Below are 24,419 nucleotides of genomic sequence, written 5' to 3'. Positions count from 1 at the left end.
TCCCGGCCCCACGGCCCGGGCCAAGGGGCGGAGCCGTCCGGCCGCCCAGCCTGGCCCGGCCCCCAGCCCGGCCCCTCAGCCCAGAGGCACCGGCCGCGGGAGCGAGCCGCTCGCGATTTCGCCACCCGCGCTGGTCCGGACTCCGCCGCGCAGAACCCCGCACCGCGCCCGCCTCGCCGGCCTGTCCGTGGCAGCCCTGCCAAGCGCAGCCAGCGCCGGCCTGGCAGGGCGCCGAGAGAGAGACTGAGAGAGAGGGATCGCCGCGGAGCCGGGGCCTCCGGCCGGTGCGGGACGCGCGGCCCGGGAGCGCCGGAGAGGGCGGCGCAGCGTGGGGACGGTGCTCCGGGCGCCGGCGCGTCCCCCGCGCCCGGGGCCGGCCACGCCGGGGTTCCTGCGGGGGCGGCGCAGTTGCGAAACTGAGTGAGTATTAACTTTCCGCGGCCGCGATTTCGAGCTGCGCCTGCGAGCCGCCCTGCCCTCCCGGAGCCGCGGGGCGCCCGCACCTCGGCTTCCTGCGCGCCGGCTCTGTCCCTCGCCGTCGCCAACCCTTGGGGCGGTCATCTTTCCCTTGCTGTTGTCGCCCGTGTGCTTTCTCCCAAAGTGCGAGCTGCTTGGGTTGCTTTTCTGCTTCCACCCGGTCGTCCTTGGCAGGGGAGGCCACTTTTGTGGCGAAGGGAAATGTATGTGTGTCTGGTTTCTTTAATATGTCTCTTTTCCCTCGCCACTCCGGCTGGAAATCGGATGCTTGCTTGCGGGGTGGCGTTTTGGCAAATGCCTGTCTTTTCGGGAAGGGCTGGGGTGGAGGGCCAGTGGGGTCTGCAGGGGTTAGGATTTGGTGTGGACAAATGACCGCCCTGCTGCCCTGTGTCCCTTACAGAGGGGAGTCCGGAGGAGGAAGACCTGGAGAGGAGCTCGGTTTTGCGGGCTGGAAACTTTGGGGAGGTTGCGTGTTGCGGAGAGCCTGAGGGAAGATTTAACTTTCCGGGGACGTGGGCTAGGGCTGCGGGGTGCCTGTGCGGCCTGGGTACCTAATGTCGGAGTGTGGTGTGGCTCTGTGAAGTGGTGGAGCCGCTCGGTGTTGCTCAGCCCCTACTTTCCCAGCGGCGCCGGCATCTGCAGTTGGAGGGGAGTACTGCAGGTCGCCGCCGATGTCCCCCGCCCCCCACCGCACCACCGCACCCAGGTATGTAGGAACTTAGGCGCACGCACGCAGGGACACAGCTGAGTTAATTGAACCTGCAAGGTTAGCCAGGTCCATACCTTGAGCCTTTGCATTTAAAAATAATAATAGCGATACACCATTCTTCTATCTTGGTGACAGCGTTGGGGCATCTTTGAATATGCGTGCACCCCTGCTTTTCTGCTGCCCGTTGGACAACTGCTTGCTCCTGTACGGTCTCCAGGAAGTTGTCCTTGTTCTCTTTCACTCCGGGGCTGCCGGGAGTTGCCTTCACGCTGGGAAGCGGTCCAGAGGCCGGGGATTCCCTTCTCAGGCTGGGTGAGGCGATGGTGAGCTGCACCAGCCCTGGAGAGGGAGGTGTGAAGTGGGCACTGGTCTCAGCGGGCATAAAGCAAGCCAGCATGGCTGGGTGACTTCTTTCAGCAGGTGTTTATTCATGGCACTTAAAAAAATCTGTTTACGTGGGGGAGCTAATCCCCAAGAGAATGCCACGTGACCCTTTTCCCTCTGGAAGCAGACAGAATGTATTTGATTAGGATCCTTTGGGAAGATCAGGTACAAGGTATCATTTGTAACACAGATTAAACCTCTCCGGAAAAAAAATCTCTCCTCCCCTTTCATTCTTCCTCCATCCAATAGTATCAAAGTGGTATCCCCTCCACCCCCGCCAGCGGTTACAATGGGCTATGATTGTTTTAAGTTCTTTCTAGATTGCTTGATCAAAGCAATCTTGGTTTGCTTTGGTTCCTGAATCTTGCTGGGGGTGGGTGTGGGTCGGGTAGGGAGTGGGTGGGCAGGAGAGAAACCCAAGAGAAAGCCATTACAAAGCGGAGAATGTCTAAGCCCTTTGGGATGCCTAAGGTACTTGGTGACTGAATTTCGCCTCTCATCAGGACATTTAGAAATCACAGGTTTACAGTTCTGCATGGTGTAGTACCGTTTCTATTTTCTTTCTTTTTAAAAAAATTCTGACTTTATCCTGAATCTTCTGGGTGCCTTTTCTGTACTTGGTGGCTTGCATCAATTTTGACTTCACCTCTTTGCGTTTCTGAGAAATGGTGAGTTCGTTTTTCAGGATTTCTCCTTCACGGGTCTCTTGTGTTGGTAGTTATAATGACTTGGGGGCAGGGGGTGAAGGTGGTATTTGCTGTAGGAAGTGGCCGCTCTTCAGGTCGGGTCACCCCTGGCATTGGTGGCTTTGCTTAGTGTGAGACATTGAGGTTCCTGGTGTCAGGCTAGTGTTTCTGAAACTTTGCAAAAACATTTTGCAGGTGGAAGTGTGGAGGGACTACAAGTGTGTTAGGAAGATCCACATCATCAGACTCAGGAGTTGTTCTTAGAATGGAACGCTGGTGTCCTCTCCTTGGCTTGGTCCGATGCTAAGTCTCCATCACAGAACTCAAAATGCAGAGAGAAGTCTCCAAAGCTCCATCTCCCATCTGTGTAAGGGCAGGGGAGTTTCCCACACAGCCGGCTAGCCAGACTCAAGCGTCTGATGTGACTGTGTCTCCACCACAGCGTGTGAGCTTGAATGTCTGTGACCCGCAGCCTGCTTTCTGTGCAGTGCGGGGTGCCACTACACAGGTGTTGCAGTTAACATGGGTTTCCTGCATACACCCTGCACCTCAGCCAGTCTGTCTTCCCACCAGCTATCCAAAAACAAAACAGAAAAGGGTGCTTCCCCTGTTAAAGTCTTCAGAGCTCTTTGGAAAAATACCTCTTTCCAGGAGTCTGCCCAGTTTGACACCGCCCCCCCCCCCCCCCATCTCTTGCCTGCATCTCTGGCCAGTTCACTGTTGCAATCTTGCCCTCCAGGGCTGTTGCGCATGTTTATGCTTTGTTTGGCCCTGGGGCTCAGGACCACCTCCTGGAGAAATTTCTCAGCTCCAATAAAGGAAGACCATGTAAGCTACAGGGCCCTCATCTTTGTCCCCTGAATGCAAAATCATCTTTCACTTTTTACTATTTGCCATCATTTATACTCCCCGTGTCATTTGTTTCGTGTCCCTCTCTTGTCATCAGCCCTGACATCAACCCTGGTGCATTCTCCAGTGCCTGGTCAGTGGAGTAGTGCTTCCTAAATATTTGGTGATTGAAGGTGTAAGGTAGAAATACTTGAGTTTCATTGGTGTGAGAACTGCCTTCTTGCTGCATGAAGTCGGTTCTTCAGGGACAGGGAAGAGTCTAGCCTTGTTCCGCATCCCTCCTTGGCTGCTGCTGTGCAGGGTGGGGCCGCTCCCCTCTGCAGACAGCAGGTGAAGTCATCGTGCCTGAGCTCTGTGGCCAGCTCAAAGTTAGGGAGAGATCAAGACACATTTTAATTAGCGTCGCCCTTGCGATTTTCTGTTGTAGATAATCCTTTTCCTAAGTACATCATTAAAATAATTATGCTTTTTTTTTTTCCATCAGCACAGGATTACAGAAAGTAAAAAAAAAAAAAAACTGCTATGGAGCATACCATCAGTTTCCCAAAAGGTCATGTGGCAGCGCGCTAGGCAGCTACTGGGGCCTGCCCAGTGGCGGGGTTGGGGGATTTGGGGGCTGGGGATGGCTGCTCTGGCTGTCTGGTGGTGGACAGCACGTGGCTCCACGTTTGCACAGGAGGAAAGGTCATTCAAAAACGCGAGCACCTGGAGGTCTGGACGTTACCTTTTTTTCCCCCTCGCTCACCTGAGTGGTCCTTGCAGCCAGCAAGGAGTCCCATGACCTTCCCTGCCAAGGAAGGCGCACTGTATGCTTTGAGGTCTCTGTGAGGTGAAGCTGTGGTCCCGGGATGGCCAGGGCCAGCTCCATTTCCCAGGTGGGCGCGAGCGTGGAGGCGGGGCTTGGCTTTCCTTCTCATGATGCCCTCGCCTCTGGGCTCCTCTAGGTTTCTTTCTCCTTTTCCTTGATTGACTGGTGGATTGGTTTTTAATTGGTTTTAAGAGATTCAAAGTAATTTGTAGATAACAGCCTGGTTTTTCTTTTTTCAAAGTTTATCTCTTGGAAAGAGAGAACTCTTCCATCTACTGGTTCGTTCCCCAAATGCCGGAACCAGCCAGGGATGGGCCAGGCGTCAGAGAAGAGCTATGTCTCCCTCTTGGGTGGCTGGGACTGGGCCACATGAGCTGTCACATGCCACCTCCCTGAATTACCTCGTCTCGTCAGGGAGCCGGAGTGGAGGCTGAGCAGTTGGAACTGGACCCAGCGCCCCGATTTGGGATGTGGGCATCCATGATGGTGGCTTTACCTGCCCATTTCATGAGTCACTTGGTCCACAGAGTGTTTTGCTTCCAGTCCTTTGAGAATGGACCCTCTGCACCCTTGCCCGAACCCCTCCACTGTGATGCTCCCAGTGGGCCAGAAAAGCCAAGCTCAGCCCCAAATAGGCTCCCCAGCGGCAGAGCCAGCACCTGGAGGCTTGAGCGTCTTGGACCTGTGCTCCCTGAATGGTGGCCTTACTTCCCCTGCTTCACGGCCTGGTCTGGTGAGGTGTAGGCTCCCCTGCTCTAGCCAGACCTTCCACCTCCTTGGGTGCTTCTTCAGACCCCACTTAACTTACATAAAAATCCCCGGAGGGAGCAGCAGGGCCTCTGCCCCAGGACACCTCCACGGTAGTATCCGAGGAGGAAAGGAGCCCTGCTTGAGCCTTCTGCGTCATCTCCCCTCCCCAGTGCGTTCCTCCACAGGTTACCTGACTGACCTGGAACAAATTGCCTGCCATTTTTTTGTACCGATAATAATTGTTTCACAACCCTGTTGCAGGATTTTTAAAACATGTTTTTGGCAGTTTGTTTATTTTAGGAGGTAGTGGTAATTGCATTCTGATATATCAAAAAGTTCATTACAGTTAACTCCAGGGCTGTTTTATGTATTAGAAAAACTATTTTCTTATTTGGTATCATAGATTTTATTCCCAGGTTTTGCAGGGAAATCAAATGTAAGCACAGGCTGCAGGTGAGAATTTTCTGGCAGGCTTTACACGTGTGGGGGACTATATTTTGTCAACCTTGTTGCCTGTCATAGACTTATAAGTGCTAAACCAAGTTTATTCTTAATTATAATGTTATTATGGGAAAATCACTAAAGACTAAATTACTCTTCCAAATATGTATGTTGAAAAAAATAGCAATCCCTTAATGGCTAGACATTGGGCAGGAAAAGTAAGATTTTACTCTTATTTTTATTTAAAGTGTTTGAAAAGATTTATAACCCATGAGGTCCTACTATATAAACACCTTTTTTTTTTTTAAGATTTATTTATTTTATTACAAAGTCAGATATACAGAGAGGAGGAGAGACAGAGAGGAAGATCTTCCATCTGATGATTCACTCCCCAAGTGAGCCACCACGGCCGGTGCTGCACCGATCCGATGCCGGGAACCTGGAACCTCTTTCAGGTCTCCCACGCGGGTGCAGGGTCCCAAATCTTTGGGCCGTCCTCGCCTGCTTTCCCAGGCCACAAGTAGGGAGCTGGATGGGAAGTGGAGCTGCCGGGATTAGAACCGGCGCCCATATGGGATCCCGGGGCTTTCAAGGCGAGGACTTTAGCTGCTAGGCCACGCCGCCAGGCCCTGTATAAACACCTTTTAGAAATACGGTAGTTAAATAAAGAAAAATTTAAAAAAAAAGAAATAGGGTGGTTGGTCCTGGCGTGGTAACCTGGTGGCTAAAGTCCTTACCTTGCCAGTTCCGGGCACCAGTTAGTGTCTTGGCTGCTCCACTTCCCTTCCAGCTCCCTGCTTGTGTGGCCTGGGAAAGCAGTAGAAGATGGCTCCACGCCTTGGGACCCTGCACCCACGTGGAGGACCCAGAAGAAGCTCCTGGCTCGAGATCGGCTTGGTTCCGGCTGTTGTGGCCACTCCAGGAGTAAACCAGCAGATGGGCGATCTTTGTCTCTGTCTCTTCTTCTTTCTGTATATCTGACTTTCCAATACAGAAAAATAAATCTTAAAAAAAAAAGAAAGAAAAGAAATAGGGCAGCAGTGTTCTGTAATGTGGTTTTTTTTTGTATTTTTTTTATTATTATTTATTATCTGTAATGTTTTAAGACAGAACCTGGCCATTTCTACAGGAGATCTTAACACAGAATGTACTGGATACCAGAAAACAGTATTCTCCTTGTTTGGAAGTCTGTAATGACTTCCTTTCCTTGTTTTTTTTTTGTTGTTGTTTGTTTCGTTAAAGCTTTATTGAGCTCTGATTGGTAGGCAGTAAGCGGCACATACTTAACTCTGCAGTCTTACAAACTTTGAGCTCCCTACACACACTTTGACGTCATCCCCGGGGTCAAGGTCAGGGGCGTCTTCATCACATCCTGTAGATGCCTTCAGCTTCCTCTGTGTTTTCTCCTCTCTCCCAACCAGCCCCTCCCCCACCCCACCCTGCCCCGTGCCCAACCACTGGTGTGCTTTGTCTCACTGTACAGTAGCTTGCATGTTTCAGAATTGGACATGGGTGGCATCATAGAATACTCACTGGGTGTTTTGTTTTGTGGGGGAGCTTCAGCTTCTTCCACTCTGTAATTATTTGGAGGTTGATTCATGTTGGTATTTATGTATCAGTACTCTACTTGTCATTGTATGACTGTACAGCAACAACTTGTTTATTCAAATATTGATGCACATTTCAGTTGTTTCTAATTTGGTTATTTTTTCGGATTTATGTTCTTATTGGAACGGCAGATCTGTAGAGAGAAAGAGATACAAAAAGATCTTCCATCTGCTGGTTTACCACCCATGAGGCCACAACAGCCAGAGCTGAGCTGATCCAAAGCCAGGAGCCAGGAGCTTCTTCTGGGTCTCCCACCTGAGTGGAGGGTCCCAAGGCCTTGGGCCATCCTCTATTGCTTTCCCAGGTCAGAAGCAGGAGGCAAGATGGGAAGTGGAGCAGTCATATGGGGTCCCAACACATGCAAGGCGAAGATTTAGCCATTGGGCTATCGTGTCAGGCCCTCTAATTTGTCTGTGACTAAGAGGGCACTTGAAGAAGTTTGTGGAAAAGAGAATTCAAACTATGGGTTTGTTTAAATGCAAAAAAAAATTTGAAATCCATGTATAGTTTTTCATCATATGCACCTTGCATCTACCATGAATGTTCTGTGCAGCAAATATTTTTGGCATGAAAATCAGCCCATGCTTTTCATCCTGCCCATCATAATTGAGGTGACCTTCCCCTTGGGGAGTGTTTCTGTGTGGTAATTGTTGAGGAGGGGCAGCATCACATGGTAGGTGAATGTTCTGATTTTTTAGGAATGGGCCACACTGGTTTCCACCATGGTTGTGCCACTTGGTATTCTTTTCAATCCTTAAGAAACATCTAGCTCCTTCCTGCCCTTGCCACTGCCTGGTGCAGTCATTTGTGGTATTTCTTTGTGGTTTTAATTTGCATCAGTGATGCCGAACAGCATGGTGTGTGTGTGTGTGTGTGTGTGTGTGTGTGAATTATCTTTACATCTTCTTTGGTGATGTGCCTGTCCAGTGCTTTACCCTTAGTAAAGCACCCTGTCTCTTCTGGGACCAGCTTCCAGGCTCAGTGCCATCCCATAGAATTGCCTGTTTCGGTTCCCAGCTGTTCCAGCTCTGATCCAACTCCCTCTTAGGATCTTGGCTTTAGGATCTTGGGGGTTGTTTATTACTGTGGAAGGACAAGCTGAAGGTCTGGAACAGAAGGAAAACAAACTGCAGAGCAGCAGGGGCAAGGTGGACTTCAAGGTGGCTTCTTGGCTATCAGAGCCCTGCATTGGCCAGCAGCGTTGTGGCCACAGATTAGTCCCATAATGTCTCCGTGCCTTGTTGGGAACCTGTGGATCGTGGTTGTGTCTTATTTTGCAGTGGTACTATGAGGATTAGATGAGTGAGTATTAGCAAAGAACAGAGTGTCAGACGCATTATTAAAGTGTTTTTAAAGTAAAAGTACTAAAACAGAAACGGCTGGCTATGTTCGCTGTGGAAAGGAGCCTGCTGATGGAGCAGAGCCAGAAGCAGCAGCCTGGAAGACGTGTGCCCACATGTGGTGTGAACAGAAGGAATGCATCCTGGGAGAACATTGGCGCGGGCTGCCCTGTGGGCCAGAGGACATTTCCTTGTCTTTAGTGTCTGATCTTCTCTAGTGTTATCTGCCGCATCCTCCTCTCCCCGTGGCCAGGAATGCTGTCATGGGATAGCAGGAGTTGGCGATGTGGGCAGTTATGCTTTGGTTGTCATGGAGACCAAGGTGTGGGTATTTCTGACATTCAGAGGAAGGGCCTGGACCAGGGGTGCCCAGCATACTTGATGGTGCAGACTATTTTTTTCTCAAGATTTATTTATTTATTTGAAATTCAGAGTTAAGCGGGTAGAGAGAGAGAGATTCCATCCCCTGGCTAACTCTGCAAATGGCCACAAAGACTGGAACTGGGCTGATCCAAAACTAGCAGCCCAAGATCTCCAATGCGGCTGCAGGGGCCCAACCACTTGGGCCATCCTCTGCTGCTTTCCCACTGTATAAGCAGGAAGCTGGATCAAAAGTAGAGCAGCCAAGACATGAACTGGCACACCCACACAGGGTGCTGGCACTCCAAGGGTGGCTTTAGCCAATACCCTCATGATGCAGACTTCTCACACTTTGCTGGGAGGGTGCCATCTGAGAGCCACTGCCCTCAGGCCTCGGATTTCCTAAGATGAGGGCCTTGAATTGACAGTAGGGCTCCCTGATGTGTCTGCTCTTGTGCTGTCCTGATCAAGTTTCACATTCTGCCAACAGTCCCTGCCTGCAGGGTGTTCCCAGAGTGCCTGTCTCACCCACTTTGTGTCTGCTCGAGGTTGGGATGGACCCATGCCTCTGGGAGTCCCCGAAGCCCTCCTCCTGAGTCCTGTGCCACTTGCTTAGCTTCTTCCTCCTGTCCCACTTAGGTTTGCAGTTCCATCACCCGTCTCAGCTCCTGCACCTGCCTGGCTGTGCCGCCACACCTTGAGTGGTGTGGATTTTCCATCCTGGCCAGCCAGATCTTCATCCCTGTCTCCCAGCGTTCTCACTCATGAGCCTCTGCCACCTGCGAGGCCCATGCTCTGTGTGCTCGGAGACACACAGCTGTGCTGCCGCTGGCCCACTAAAGCTCCACTATGCCCATGCCTGCAGGTTCGGCCCCTGATACCTGGCTTTTCTGGGCCAGTCGAGCGGCTGTTCTGCCTCCCTCCACAATCCTGATGTGGGTTCCAGCAAGACTTAATGAATTTGCCGCTTTGGACATGGATACTGAAACATGTGAATGTGCTGTTGGATCACATGGAAAATAAAAATAAAAAAATCTCTGGTCCAAGCTGCAGCCCGCCTGGCTGTCCCCAAAGGAGGCATCACTCCCAGAGGGGCCCATCTTGTACTGCTTCTTCCTCCTTTGCTGGCATTTAGAAGCTGTCTGCTTCAAACAGGCAAGCAAGTGAGAGGCGCTCAAGTTCACAGCCCGTACCAGGCTTTCAGCTGGCACGCTGTCCCCCAGTGCAACTCCGGGAGCGCCGGTCCTCCTTTGAAGCTTTGCAGACACACATGCCCTTGCTGATGTATCAGGGAAGAGTGGGGACAATGTCTCTAAAGAGGAGAGATCTGTCAACTTATAGCATTCCTGGCTTCCAAAATACCCTTCAGCAAGTTGTGTGTGTGTGTGTGTGTGTGTGTGTGTGTGTGTGTGTGTTTTAAAGATTTATTGGAGTGTCAGGGAGAGTCAGAGAAAAGAGATCTTCCATCCTCTGGTTCACTCACTCAAATAGCCGCATGTTTTTGGGCTGGGCCACGTTGAGGCCAAATGCCAGGAACTCTCCACCCTGGTCTCCCATTGTGGGTGGCAGGTGCACAGCACTTAGGCCATGTACATTAGCAGGAGTCAACGGATGCAGGCGTGACAAGTGACTGCTTTAGTCTCTGTCTCTCCTCTGTAACTCTGCCTTTCAAATAAACATAAGTCAATCTTCAGAAAGGGAAAAATTCCAGCAAGTAGGTTGGCTTGCCAGGTGGCTCAGACCCCAAGCTAACACCCATCCCTCTGTATGGCCCACCTTTCAGCCCTGGACCCTCAGCGTGCTGTCTTCTGGTTTCACTGGGGGTCTGCATTCACCTAGGACCCTGAGCAGGCAGGCAGCCTGCGAAATAGTGAGGCCCTGTGTATAGAAGTGGCTTAGGGAAGGAACCTGGTGTGCTGGGCGGTGTTTGTGTTCTCCTAGGTCCCAGGTCCCAGTGTTGAAATCCTGCCCTCCGGGGACAACTTTAGGAGGGGTGAGATCTGTGGGAGGAGTTCAGGGCCTGAGCTCACTCATCTCCTGGCTCTTGTCTGGGAGAGAACTCTAGTCCTTCTGGGATCCAGACCCTGGCCCTTAACCTCTTGGGTCTTGGAGCTCCAAGCCTGCGGTGGGACACGAAGCTTTGAACCACCCTGAGCTTCCTGGCCCAGGACGTGTTCTTATAGCAGCCGGAAGCAGCAGAGACAGACCCCAGGTGCAGCAGCCATGCGTTTCTCTAAAATGAGAGGTGCTGAAAGGTGAACTCAGGTAGGCGGTAATGTTTTGGAGATGAGCGGTAACTTGGGCAGTCCCATAAGGAATGAAGGGAAGGTCCAGCTGGTGACAGCAGACGTAGAAGTGCAATCTGAAGACTTGTTGGCAGTGTTTTCTCCTGGGCTAATAGTTAACTGATTTTTGTCCTGGTCCCAGGGGAGAGGGTAGAAGCAGAGAGAAAAGGAAGGGAGGGAGGGAGGAGAGCCTCGCTGGTGGTGGGGGTGGTGCTGGGCTGTCTCCCACGAGTGTACTTGGTCAGAGGGAGCCATGGCTTAATGTGGGCGCAGTTGGAATCCTTCCCAAGGCTGGAGTTGTCTCCTTCAGAAGCATTGTGAGTGGCCCCTGGGGGAGGGCTTCAGTTTCAGTTGAGCCTGCTCAGGTGTGCAAATCAGAGTGCATTCACTTGTGTGTGTGTTTTTTTGTTTTGTTTTGCTTTGTTTTGTTTTTCAACGAAACACTATGCTGGAAGACCCTGAACAGCCCTAGAAAACCCAAGTTAGTCCCCTAGCAGTCCCTGAGTGAAGTCTTAGTTCCTACCAGCACCGAGGTGCTCTCATTGGTCCTTTACATTTAATAGGACTTGGTGATCAGCCGGCACTCCCCTTTCTCTGATGGCGGTATGGTTTCTGTGGGAGGCAGTGCCCTGTAAACTGCTGGAGGTGCCCTCTAATCTCTTAGCCTCCAGACACCCCAGTAACAGGGCACTGAGCCCAGCAGTGAGCGTAGCTTCATTCCCTGTGGACTGGGCGGTGCCTTTACTCAGCACTGATTAATTCCACTGGTATCTAGGAGCTATCTCCTAGCTATGCAAAAACCAGCCCTATCTCTTGTTGGAATGAGGAACGTGATAACAGATGGAGTGGGGATGCAGGTGCTGGGTGCTGCTGGAAAGATCCTCCCAGATCTGCCCGAGCAGATCAGGGAGGGCTTAATGAGGAAAGCTAAGACTGGTGGGTAAAACGGTGTTTGTTGTTTTTTTGTCTTTCCCTTGGAGCACGCTGCTTGCTTGTGGAGTAGCCGGCATCTGGGCCCATGTGTGCAGGGGGACTTTGACCACTGGGGCCACAACAAATGGCCTTGTTGTCATCAGTGTGAGATGTGCACAGTGGACAGGGACAGCAGGAGTCGTCGAGGATAAACCTAATCCCACATAGCCCCCTCAGTCCCCAAAAGGATGTCACTGTGTCCTAGAGTTGGCTTAGCTCTCAGACGCCAGCAGCGTCAGAACCACAGACAGACTTTTCCTGTCTTTGTGTTGAGTTCGGATGTCTGCAGATTCAGCTGGTACAGTAGGATATCAGGATTACTGTAGATTAACTTGGGGTTAGAAGGTCCCTCATTGTCCTGGTTGATTCAGCACCCAGGGGTGCCTGCTTGTTTACAGTTCCAGGTAGGGCACAATATCTGTTGGTGGGTGGTCTGGCCCAGATAAGAGCAGGCTCCGCCTTGGAAGGAGAGGACAGCAGCGGACGCCTAGTTGGTTTTGCAAAGGCCCTCTTTGAGGAATGAAGATATAGCACAGCAGGAAGAAGAGAGGAGTGGCCAGTGTGCAAAGCAGCCAGCAGAAACCTGGCTGTGAACAGGGCTTGTGAGGGAGGGCAAGCAGTGGCGGAGCCTGGGAGAGCCAGAGCAGCGTGGCCAGGCTGGCCTCAGAACACCAAGGGAAGACCGGCTTTGGGAAACAGCCCAGCATCCGGAGTCAAGACAATTTATATGTTACAATGAAAAAAGTTACAAATATTCACAGTCATAAACACAAAGATTTCCTGGGTGAGTTCTCGTTGGAACTTGACTGTCACTTTGACCAAGTCTTTTTGGTGCTGCCCAAATATTTCATTTGGTATCGTGGCTCCTGAGTGCCAGTGTTGACTGACAGACGCTGCAGTTAGTGGTGGGCAAAAAAAAAAAAAAGAAAAACCTCTGCATCTCTGTAACCACACCCTGCTTTAAATATGGTAATGCCTTGGCAAATGTTTACTATAAAGAATTTATTTTTGTTACGACAGTTGCCCTCTGCATTGCAACTAGAGCAGGCATCATAGTGAGTATATTCCACAGAAACTGCCTGTTGCTTCTATGGTCATTTTATTCTTGAATTTCATGTGGGACATGTAAGGCTTAAGCTACCTCCCTTCCTAATAGTGCACTTGGCTTTCAGAAGTGTTGAATTGTATCTGAAGATGTGAATCCAATAGTTTGTTGTCAAAGAAGAAAAAAAAATCATACTTGGAGTGTTTTCATTCTTTATAAGAAAAGCCAAAGTTTAGTAAGCATTTCCATTTTTTGCATAAGATTTATGAGTATTTTCTGAGTGGAAAGGGATATCATTCATGAAAATATGCTTCCTTGTTTTATCTGTAGCCAGATATTTGGTATTTCTGTTGAGTTTTATCTTTTTCAGTAAAAATAAGTGTGCTCAATGAGCCAGCTGATGGAATTTACATTACTCTTGAACATTCTGTTTCACTCATCCCTTGTTTAGTAATTGCAATTACCTAATACTTCATTAAATTTACATCATTAAGTTCTGCTAGTGTTCATATAGACTATTTAAATAAAGGCCCTGTGGGTCAAGGCAGGGGCATCAGTTACCTGTGTCTGCATATCAAGTTGACCCAAATCTGGGACTTAAAACAGCAGCCTTTATCCTCCCTCCCCTCTCCAAATATTGGGTTTTTTTTGGATTATATCTCCAGGAAGCTGAGTGATTCTGTAGCCCAGGTGTGTTTGTGTGTAGTCTACACAGCTAGGACGGCTAATCTGCACGGCTAAATCTGCAGATCCACTTTCAAGGCAGTTCACCCACATGCCTGCCAGATTTGCGCTGGTTGTTGCAGAGGCCTCGACAGCTGCCACGTGACCAGCTTCAGATGGTTGCTCGAATCCTGCCCCACACACAGACAGGCTTATCTTAGGGCAAGGGAGCGGTGAGCAGGGCAGAAGTTGCCGTGTCTTTCCTGACGTCATTTCTACCATGCTTGAGGGCTGTGCAACCCAACTCCTACGCGTGGCAGAACAAACCGTTTAGGAGTGTGAGTGCTAGGATTGAGGCCGGCTGCTGAAATGGTAGGGTCCCTTACCTTTGGCATCTTCTTACAAGTGTGCCAGAGCCTCCATTTACATTTTACCCAGAATCATTACTGGGGAATCAAAGGTTCCAGTTTTCTGTCTTCTTCTTTCTCCTGGAGTTGGACTTGGTGGTACACGTGGATAATTGGTCCATGGTGACTGCCACTTGTATTTGTCTAAAGGGCATGTACTTTTCAGACATGGTTATAGGTGAGTGGAATCACTGAGCCAGGTGGAGCTCCTGCTGCCATGCTTTAAATCCCTCAGCATTCATCACACCTTCAGCAATCTCTCCCAACTCTGTGATGCGCCAAGCATTGCAAACTGGCTGAGTTACATTCAAGAGTATAGTCGAGGCACCCTGGTTGACACAGACAGGCCGGGAGGTCATTCGTTGGCTCCTTTATCTGTTAGTTGTATGGCTGGTTCCTTCTCTTTTCTCTTTTTTCTTTCTCTTTATTCCCTCTCTACAGCTCCCCTGACCCATAGAGATATATAAGGACTCAGTGCCAGTATGTTTTAAGTGTTAGCCAGTTTCGGAAGAGAGAAGGTTCTGAATGGGGTTGTAAACATCAAGGCTTTCTCTTGTGCAGTGAGTTGGAGTTCAACCCATATGGGATCTGGTCCTGCAGTGTCAGTGGGAATGGTGCTATGGAAGGGAGGAGGCTGAGCTGTGGGTGGGGCTGGGTGTCCAGCTCACCCCAAGCTTGCGGAAGCATTCCACCTAGATTTGGTGTTTCTCATTATCTTCCTAAGCGCTCTCACAACTGCTAGATCTAACATGTGTACTCACAGTCAGGAAAAGTTTAAAGAAGTTTGTGGCAGGCATTTTGCATAGCCATTAAGACACCTGTGCCCCACGCTGGAGTATGCGTGTGTTCAGTTCTTGGCCCCAGCTCCGGCTCCTGATGCCCACCAGTGCAGATCTAGGCAGTGGTTAAGGCTCAAGAAATTGGGCTCCTGCCATGCACGTGGGTGAGACCTGCATTGTGTTGCCAGCTGCTGAGTGATGCGGCCCAGACCTGGCTCTTGCAGGCATCAGGGAACCTAATCAGTAGCTAAGTGCTCATGTGCCCTCTCTCTGTTTCATCATCTCTCAAATAACTATAAATGAAGAAAAACAAGCTCTTGAACTTTACTGTGGAGATTCCCGCAGGATTCCAGAGACCTGCCAGCGTGCCTGTCATGCTTTGCAGCCTCTGAATCAGCTGGTTGTCAGTTCTCACCCAGTGCCTCTTCCCGGCGGGGTGGACCTGGCTGGGCTGTTAGGATGGCAACACCCTGGGACAGGCTGGCTCTCCAGCCCAGGCACAGGGCCTTTGGCTCCTGCAGTATCTGGCACAGTCGTATAAAGCAGGAACTGTAAAATATCCAGTTGCCTTAGAGATGCTTTCATTAGAAGAGAAGCTTACTGACTGCCACTCTCTTTGAAGACATGGAAGCAGAGGCCCATGCACCTTTGCAGGGCAGCTGTAATAATCAAGAAATCCATGGCATTGTTACAGCAGCTGTTAAGTTATATGAAGTGTTGGTCCTGCAACCAGAATCAGAGACGATGTCCCCATGCAGGTGTCTCCCAGCTGCGCAGGGAGGACCCCACTGGAAGGGGATGTGGTCAGTCAGCTTCCCCCTCTGTCTGAAACATACCCGCATCTTCCTGTGGTGTGCACCAGCTTTCCCCCTACGTTGCTTCTAATAGATAGTCTCATCTCAGTGACCAAGAATGTAAGAATGGTAGCAATTCAGGGTGGTATTTTTTCTACTCGTCGTACAAGTAGTTCCATGTCTGGGCATATTTTTAAAAACAGTTGATGAAGGCTGATCTCGTTGCTAAAGTGAACGTCCCTATAAATCAGACACATCTGTGCAGGGAGCAGCATGAATGTGGCAGACATACACACATGGGTGGTGTCTGTGCCTAGCCGTGCGGCCGAGGTGTCTTTCTTGGGCTTTCTTTGTGACTACCATTGTGGCCAGGTTGCCCATGGCCATAGCATCAGGCGACGGAGTGGGCAAAAGAAACGGCGCTAAGTTCCCCAAGTGATTGGCAGTCTTCACAGACCATCGTGGCATGTTTTCATTTTTATTTTGAGGGGGGAGGGTGTGGGGAGGTGTGATAAACATCATAAGCCCAGCCTTAGGCCATTGTCTTAAGCGTCTGCTGACTTGACCGCCTGCGATAAGCTCTGGAGGCGTTGCAGAAGCGTTGGTCAGGAGAAGCCGATACAGGCCCATTCAGGGCCCTTTCTGAGGGCCTGGAAATTCCTTTTCTTTTTTCTTTCTTTCTTTTTTTTTTTTTTTTTTAAGGCAGAGAGATGCTAGTTGAAACCAAATGGGAAATAAGTTGAGCCTACAAGTGCAGGGTGCACATGATTAATGAACTGTCGGAAGCTGCCAGCCTTGATTGTTTTTGCTAGTTGATGATTGTACATTAAAATAGGGGACCAGGGTGTAAGTTTGGCATTTTTAGGAGAAAAATGAGGCAGGATGGTAAGAACCAAGTGTAGCTTCACAGGCACCTGGGTTGACTCCAGCAACACCTGACTCCTGCAACACCTGTGTGCTGCTGGGCTTCCTGCTGTGTCTGATGACCACCAGCTCGCTCCTGCGCAGGCCTAGCCTCCAGCATGCTAGGTGAGTCAGAAGGGCGGTGTCCCTTACCTGCGTCCCAAAAGAGCAGTTGTCACCCTCAGGCTCTTTGCGCAGGACTCCTCCAAGGTCGCAGAGGTCTTCCTGGGCTGCGTCCGCCAGGGGAAGAGCCTAAGAAACCTCCTGGATAACCCTTTGTTCCGAGACGCACGAAGGGCAGTTTTTAATGGCCAGGTCCCAGTGTGGGTGGACAGCAAGAAGCGTCTGTAGAACTTGACTTGAGGTTTCAAAGTTGGAGTCGAAAGCACAACTTTTCCTGGTGACCTCTCACTCCACTCTTGGGCTCCCACGGCCTTAATCTGGTGGCCTCTTCCAGCAGAGAAGGGCTTCCTGCACTGAAGGGGCCAGAGGGTTTGGCGAGTCACTGGTTTGTCTGACTGTTCCCCCCTGGCAGTCCTGGTAAGTCTGAAAGACCCTGTAGTTGGAGCTCCCAACTCTTCTGGAATGTTTGCAGTTGGCGCCACGGTATAAGAAAGGCACCGTTTCTGTGGGGGATGATTACATGTCACTGGCTTCTCCTGAGCTCGCTGGCCCCTGCGAGGACAACGCCCTGGAGTCTTGCTTACAGGTGCACGCACACTAAGGGCATCAGGCAGCGTGGTGATGTCTCAACACTTCAGTCCCTCATCTGCAGAAGTCACATGCTTGCCTCATGGACTAGATGGTGAAGGACTCGAATCACGTCCTCTCTCCGTGAACTATAACAGTGAACCTTTAGGACCTTCCGGTCATTGCTAGATTTTATGGAGCAACTGCACTCCTACTGGTTCCATCCTCGTGGGCACCCTACCAGAAAGTCCCCAGGTGCACAGGGTGAGGTGGTCTGAGTGTCGTAAGCCTGTTTCACTGTGCGTTAGAGCTGACAGGCCCCATTCGAGGACTGCTTCTAAGGCACTGCTGTTGCTAATAGGGTCTGGAAGTTAGAGGCATTATGGCTGTCCTCTGACTGAAGTCATCCCTGTGGCTGCACAGGACTTGATCTGGATTTAGCTTCCACTCCTGATAAAGCTGTGCTATACGGCTCGCTTTTTTCTCCCCCAAGATTTATGTATTTGAAAATCATAGCTATAGAGAGGGGAGATCTCCCTCACCTGGCTGCGTTCCCACTTGGCTACATTAGCCAGCACTGGGCCAAGCCAAGCCAGGAGCCTCTTCTGAGTCTCCCACGTGGATAGCAGGGGCCCAGGCATTTGGGCCATCCTCTGCTGCTTTTCTAGGCCATGAACAGGAAGATGAATCAGAAGTGGAGCAGCCGGGACACGAACCGGAGCCCCTATGGGATGCTGGCATTGCAGGGCAAGGGGAGTGCTTACCCATTAGGCCACAGGGCCAGGGATGAAGCTTGCTTTTTGTGTCAGTTACATGCAGAGGAGCTGTGGCCCAGGCCCATTGATTGAGGCTGTGACCACTCCTCTTATGTCTCTGGGTCAACAGAAGTTGCCCACTAAGGATGGTAGGGGGTCATGTGAGCTGCTTGGAGTTTGCTACTAAGAAGTTTGCATGTTTTGTTTTGCTTTGCTTTTTCTACTCAAAATGGGAGGCTTTTGGTCTCTTGACCTACAGTGTGGAAGAGACTGTGAGCTTCCTGCTGTACTCCTGTTTCTAGCATGAAGTTTGGTTTGTTCATTGTAAATAAAGGTAGGGACCTGGGGTACCACTGCACTTGACAAGTCTGAGACTCACTGTGTGTTGTGGGCTGAGGAGGTAACTTAGCCAGCCTGCTCACAGGAGGGGGCACTGCCCTAAGCCTTGCTGCAGGAAGCCTGGATTTGATGGGCCACAGTGCCAGCTGTGAAGTTCTGGCTGTTGCAGTCCCTTGCTATGAAGTCACATTTTCCTCAGAATGATGCGATTTCTCCTGAGCCCGTGTTTGCCTCAGGAACAATCGAGAGTCATTTTCACTGGATTTATGAGGAGGCACTTTGGTTCTACAAGTCGGAAAGAACAGACCTTACAGCGTGCATTCTGTGTGAAAAGGCAGAATATCTGTTTGCGTTTCTTTGTGATCAAAACAGGACTGCAGCCTTCACCCTGCCCCCCTCTTTCTGGTACCTTCCAGCGTAAAACATTAGTATAGGGAAAATCGTGCTAACAGGATTTACCTCCATAATCTTCTTTCAGAACCGCCTCACAAGTGATTTCACATAGTTTGAGGCATTTGTATTGCATCTCTGGATGGTGGGTAATGTCGCAACACTCTCACCCTGGGTATTTGAAGGTGTGTCTGTATGTGTGTGTTTAAGTTAGGCTTTCTGTCCCATGGACATTGAATGGATTTTTTTATGTGCTTCTCCTTAGTTTTAAGGGTTTTCGATGGGGTTATTTTTGAACAAAACTTGTTAAGAGGTGTTTGTGGTTGTTGAGGTAATTCATGGTCACAGATTTCTAGAAGGCTTGAAATGAGCTAGCTTCCAGAGAAAACAACTTGGTCCAAGAGGGGGCACAGTTGCTGTAGTTCCAGTTGTCATAGTAACCTGTATCAAACCTCTACTTGGAATCCAGGCCTGAAGAATTCCAGTGACAATAAACATTCCGATTGCATTCATCATCATCCTTCCCCCTCTTTTTTTTTTTTTTTTGGCCAGGAAAGCAGCCATCCTTCGTGACCTCATTATTTTATTTCTGCCTTTGGAAAACCAGTAGCCCCTTACATGTTTTAGCCTTTGGAAACTGCCCCGGTGAAGTAAATGTGAAAACTTGAGCTGTCTGTATTTGTGATTGATGCTTGCTGATAATATATCGTAAAAATGAATTATCTCAGATTTCCAGGTTTGTTTGCTGTGGTGGTTACGTAATGAAATATGAAAGAACGGGTTTGGTGGATGTTAAAGAAGTTGCCATGTGCCTTTGTTAACCCGCATGTGTGATGTGAGGCAAGCTGACTTCGTTGGGCGTGTGGTTTGGGAATGTTAACGCCACTCCCAGCATCAGTCTGTTAAATCACTTTAACATCAATCTGTTAGCATTTTTATTTTACAACATTTCATACTAAAGTTCTCATTTTAGGTTCCAAAGGACTTTGGTAAAAGGTGTGTGAGGTATCCTCCTTTATTGTTAGAGAAAGTTTACTTTGAGACATTATTCTGGGGTATTTTTTCCCCCACAAAGGATAACAGAGTATAGTTTCTAAAGAAATAGCTGTTTTTAGTCCTTGCTTCTCTCTTGCATTCCCCAAGATATTTATTTGTAATCAAGATTATTTGAAATTAAGAACATTGTCCAAATAATGAATAGGTAGAAAATTAAAGAGAACATTAGAAAACTAAGGGTGAAAGTAGGGGGAATGCATATTTTTATGTGTATATATCTGTGAGTACATTATTTTAGAAAACTTGAAAAATAAAATTGAAGACTTGATGAACAGACTAATAAATAATATATAAAATCTACATATTGGGAAAATGTGAAAGAAATCCTTTATCTCCTTTGTGGAGATAGCTACTTTTAATATTTTATAGGAAATATTAATAATTTTATAAGCAATTGAGAGCAAGCTGTCAACAACCAAAACACTAATAATGATGAAACACTGGAATTTTATCCATTAGGAGCAGCAGCCTCCTAATTATGAATTAACTGTGATCACTGTGATTTAGAAATAACCCAGATAGTTAACCAATCTATTAAGGAGAAAGGGATGAGAGAGAAAATTTGGAAAGGAAGGAAGCAGGGGAGCCTGTTTTGGCACAGTGGCTGAGACGCTACGTGGATGCCCACATGTGACAGCCGAGGCCCCGGGCTAGAGAGAACCGGCTGATAGCCGACTACGGTTTCCTGCTAGCGTACACGCTGAGGGGCAGCAGGTGTTGAACAGTTTGAATTCTTGGGTCACTGCCACACATGTGGGAGACTTGGATAGAATTCCTGGCTCAAGATCTCAGGCTGGCCCAGGCTCAACTGTTGTGGGCATTTGAGGAGTGAACCAGCAGATAGAAAATCATTCCATTTCTTTCTTTCAAACAAAATTGTGAATATAAATGAAAATTTTCCAAGAAACTAAAAATATAGTAATAAATCAGAAGAGAATGTACTTGTAATCTGATCATGGCTTTGGGAGGGAGATGCCTAAATATAACAATGAAGGACAAATTACATGAGCAATAAATAATTAAGTTTCACATATATCAAATCACAAAATGACAGCTAGTCTTCGGTTCATGAATGTATTCATATTCTCTGTTATAATATTTAATGATTGTGTTACAGTGTGTATAATAGCACTATAGTATATGGCAAAGTTAGCACTCTTATTCAGACAAATATATGTCCTCTTTGATATAAGAAAATTCTCACCTGGCCCAATGGCTCAGTGGTTAAAATCCTCGCCTTGCATGTCCCGGGATCCCATATGGATGCTGATTCATGTCCTCTTCCAGTTCCCTGCTTGTGGCCTGGGAAAGCAGTAGAGGATGGCCCAAAACTTTGGGACACTGTTTCTACATGGGAGACCCGAAAGATGATCTTGGCTCCTGACTTCACATGGGTTCAGCACCAGCCATTTTGGCCACTTGAGGAGTGAACCAGCAGATGGAAGATCTTTCTTTTTGTTTCTCTTTCTCTCTGTAAATGTACCTTTCCAATAAAAATAGGTAAGTCTTAAAAAATTCTTATGCAAAATATAAAATAAATTGATAAATAAGACAATCATACATATACATCCTGATAAATGAGCTATATAATGGAGTCTAGCATTCTAGAAAGTGAAGATGCATTGCAATACACATTTCAAATCTATAATAAAAGGAGGACTCCCAATGAAGAGGTTAAATATACCTTGATAGTATGATGCTAAATTTTCTACCTTTGCCTGTATCTACCATGCCACGATACACTTAAATAACAGAATTTTAAACTTGTATCTTTTTTAAAGGTTTATTTATTTATTTTTATTGGAAAAGCCGATTTACAAAGAAGAAAGAAAGATCTTCTTTCTACTGGTTCACTTCCCAAGTGGCCACAACAGCTGGAACTGAGCCAATTCAAAGTCAGGAGCCAAGAATTTCTTCCTGGTCTCCCATGCAGGTTGCAGGGTCCCAAGTCTTTGGGCCATCGTCCGCTGCTTTCCCAGGCCACAAGCAGGGAGCTGGATGGGAAATGGAGCAGCTGGGACACAAACCGGCGCCCACATGGAATCTCAGCTCTTGGAGGTGGAGGATTAGCCCATTGAAATATCACATCAGGCCTTATACTTGTAACTGTTACTAAGACTGTACTACTGTGATAATTTGGGGGAAATGGTGGGAGGGGAAATTGGGGCGGGAGGAATCCGTATACCTACAAAACTGTATGATGGAAAATAATAATAACCAATTTAAAAAAATAATTCAAGTAAGTAATAAAATAGCACCCAATTTAAAACTTTGTAACTGGCTATAAAAAGAATACAAACTTACGCAGAATAAAAAAATTTGTCTAGTTTGACAGAAATACCTTTGGCTGTGGTGTTCTTGAAGAGTCAGAAGCAGAGACACAGAGGTGTGGGGGCCCGTGTCTCTGTTGGGCACTGCTGTAAAGGAGGTACCCCAAACCAGGTGATTTATAATGAACACGCATTCACTGGCTCAGGGTTCTGGAGGCTGGCAAATTCAAGGTTGTGGTGCTGGCAAGGTTGTGCTGCTGACAGCATCATCAGGTGGGGTGGTGGTGACCTCGCCCTTTGCTGGGGTGACTGACTCACTGCCAGGGTCGGAAGGTCTCACCCGTGGATGCTGTCGCAACAGCAGCACTTGCCCCATCAGAGTAGGGCTGCCCTCGTACCTCCTGCCCATCCCCCATGCCTGTTACATCACAGGTCACTGGGGTTTAAATGTGCAAATGCTGATCGCTAACTCCTTAGATCAAATTCACTGGATTGTCTATCGATGAAACAGGGGAAATAGGGTAGTTTCCCCTTTTTGACCCGACCATTGTGATATAAGCAGTTGCTATGCCCGAGCAGGAAACTCAAGCGGTTTTTAGGCAGTATGCCTCATACAGTGGAAGAAATGGGTAACAAATGTTTTTACATAGTAGATTTTCACTTCTTTTGACTCTGAAAGACAGTTGTTGGAACCACATGCTTTAGAGCAAAGTAGGCTGCTCTTGTTAATTGCACCAGGATCGTAGCATGAGCCGCTGCCCTTCATGTCACATTGGGCTGTGTGTAGACAAATGAAGCCGCACTTCAGCAAGGGGAATGGGACACATCGTGTTCATTTCTTACTCTGCTCTTTAGGCTAGCTTAGCTGTGCGGATGCTGAGTTGTAAGTACAAATGACTACGGATCTCTAATGGATCTAATAAAAAGAATTTGTGTGAATCAAAGGCCCTTGTATTATATATTCAGCTGCAGACATGTGTTTTGGGGAAGAAAATCCACCTGGGTTTGGGAGGGGGAGTAGCAGGTGTTTAGGCTTTGTGCACGGTGTGGGAAGGCACCCGAGCATAGTGTGTTGGAGGGGAACGGAGTCCAGCCAGGTGTGGATGGACAGGAGGAGGCTGGCCTAGAGGAGTCCACTTCCTCCCATTTGGTGGAAAGAGTCCGTTGCTTGAGGGGCACTGGACCTTGAGGTTCATCAAGGACATAAAAATGAAGCAAACGAACCAAGTTGTAGTCAGAGGGAGTTCGAAGTATTAGCAATGTGGAGGAAAACTGAATGTCACAGGTCTCTCTAAATAGGAAAATTTGTAGCTTCTGTTCTTGGTCAGTTCTTTATAATCTGGAGAAATTAGGAGTTCAGCATCACCTTGTTCTTGGAAAGGGCGTCACTGCTGCAGAACGCAATCTCTTTACATACGCGATGCAGGTGGCTGGACAGCACACAGGGCTGGGACACAGGCAGCAGTGGCTTGCATGTTGCTTTCCTGTGAGCCGCCCTGGCTTCCGGGGAGTTTCACTGTGTGAGTTCTTAATAAATTCCGCCTTGCCAGAGAGGCAGTCCTATAATGAATAAACTAATTAAAGATTACATTTTTTTTTCTGGTGCAACAGATAACAAGGCAAGTTTTTATTGCAGTCCCTTTGGGATGAGGCCTGATGCCGTTTTGGTTTCTGTTGGCCCCAGAGATGCCTACGTCCTGAGTCAGCCGTGTGCCCTGTGGAAAGGAGTCCTCTATGAGAAGAGGCGGGGTGGGTCCTGCCCCTGCTGACCCAGCCAGTGTTGCACCAGCAGTATCCCTTGAGAGTTTGCTCAGAACTTGTTTTCCAGAAAGGCAAGTCAAGCACTTGCCAGAGAGCATTCCCCTTTCCTCAGCCCTGCTTTGGTGATGGTGGGTTACACACACAAGCCTCCTTTTCCAGCTCCCTGCAATTCCAGAAATGCCTGAGTCAAGTACAGTTGATGACCCGACATGGCTAATGTATCAAGATGGATGACTACAGCCTTGAATATTTGTGTCGCCACTATGACCTCCTGCCCCAAACTCACAGAATGAAGCCATGGGGCTTCCATGGGGTTAGAGGGATCATGGAGAAGTCCTCAAGAGACAGTGGGATTAGAGCCTTATGAAGAGATGCCTGGCAGCGGCCTTGCCCCCTCCAGCATGCCAGGACGCAGCCAAAAAGAGCCATCCCTGTGTCAGACCCCATGTCCCTTGATGCCTTGCGCTTGGACTTTGCCGCCTCCATACCCATGAGAAAGGAGTGGCTGTCCTTTCCCAGCTGTCCCATCTGTGAACTGTCACAGCACCTGAAATGAGCCAAGACCCAGACTCATGGGCTTCAGTTTAGACAGCTCCTGTTGTCCTGCCTGTGGCACCCAGTAGGACTTTGGTGAATGGTTTCAGAAACACTCAGATGCGGTCTGTACTCTGCTCAGCCTTCTGTTTCCTTGGCTGGTAGGGTCTGTGTGACCATGGGAAAGCTGTGGTTCCCAAACTAACTTTTCCTCTGCCACAGCATGCAATCTCGGGCAAGTGTTGCACCTGTTCTTTGCCGTGACTTCCTCTGATGAGAAGTAAACACACCAACACCTCCAGAGTCTTGGACCAGTACCTGGCGTTGGGTGTGAACACTCAGCTGACTTTAGCACGAGCTGCCA

The 24,419-nt window shown here is 48.8% G+C and overlaps 1 protein-coding gene across 1 annotated transcript in view; it reads left to right on the top strand.

Moving 5' to 3' along the window:
• Nucleotides 1-7: 7 nt before the first annotated feature.
• The window catches only part of RASSF8 (Ras association domain family member 8), a 60,536-nt gene continuing 36,124 nt past the window's right edge, over nucleotides 8-24,419 (top strand). The window contains exon 1 of the mRNA XM_058655810.1: nucleotides 8-420. The gene's annotated coding sequence lies outside the window, so the exon portion shown is untranslated. The remainder of the gene's footprint in view (nucleotides 421-24,419) is intronic.

This window comes from Ochotona princeps, chromosome 27 (assembly GCF_030435755.1).
Source record: "Ochotona princeps isolate mOchPri1 chromosome 27, mOchPri1.hap1, whole genome shotgun sequence".
Taxonomy (NCBI): domain Eukaryota; kingdom Metazoa; phylum Chordata; class Mammalia; order Lagomorpha; family Ochotonidae; genus Ochotona; species Ochotona princeps.
The sequence above is the reverse complement of the archived record's forward strand: the minus strand, read 5'-3'. Positions and strand labels throughout refer to the sequence as shown.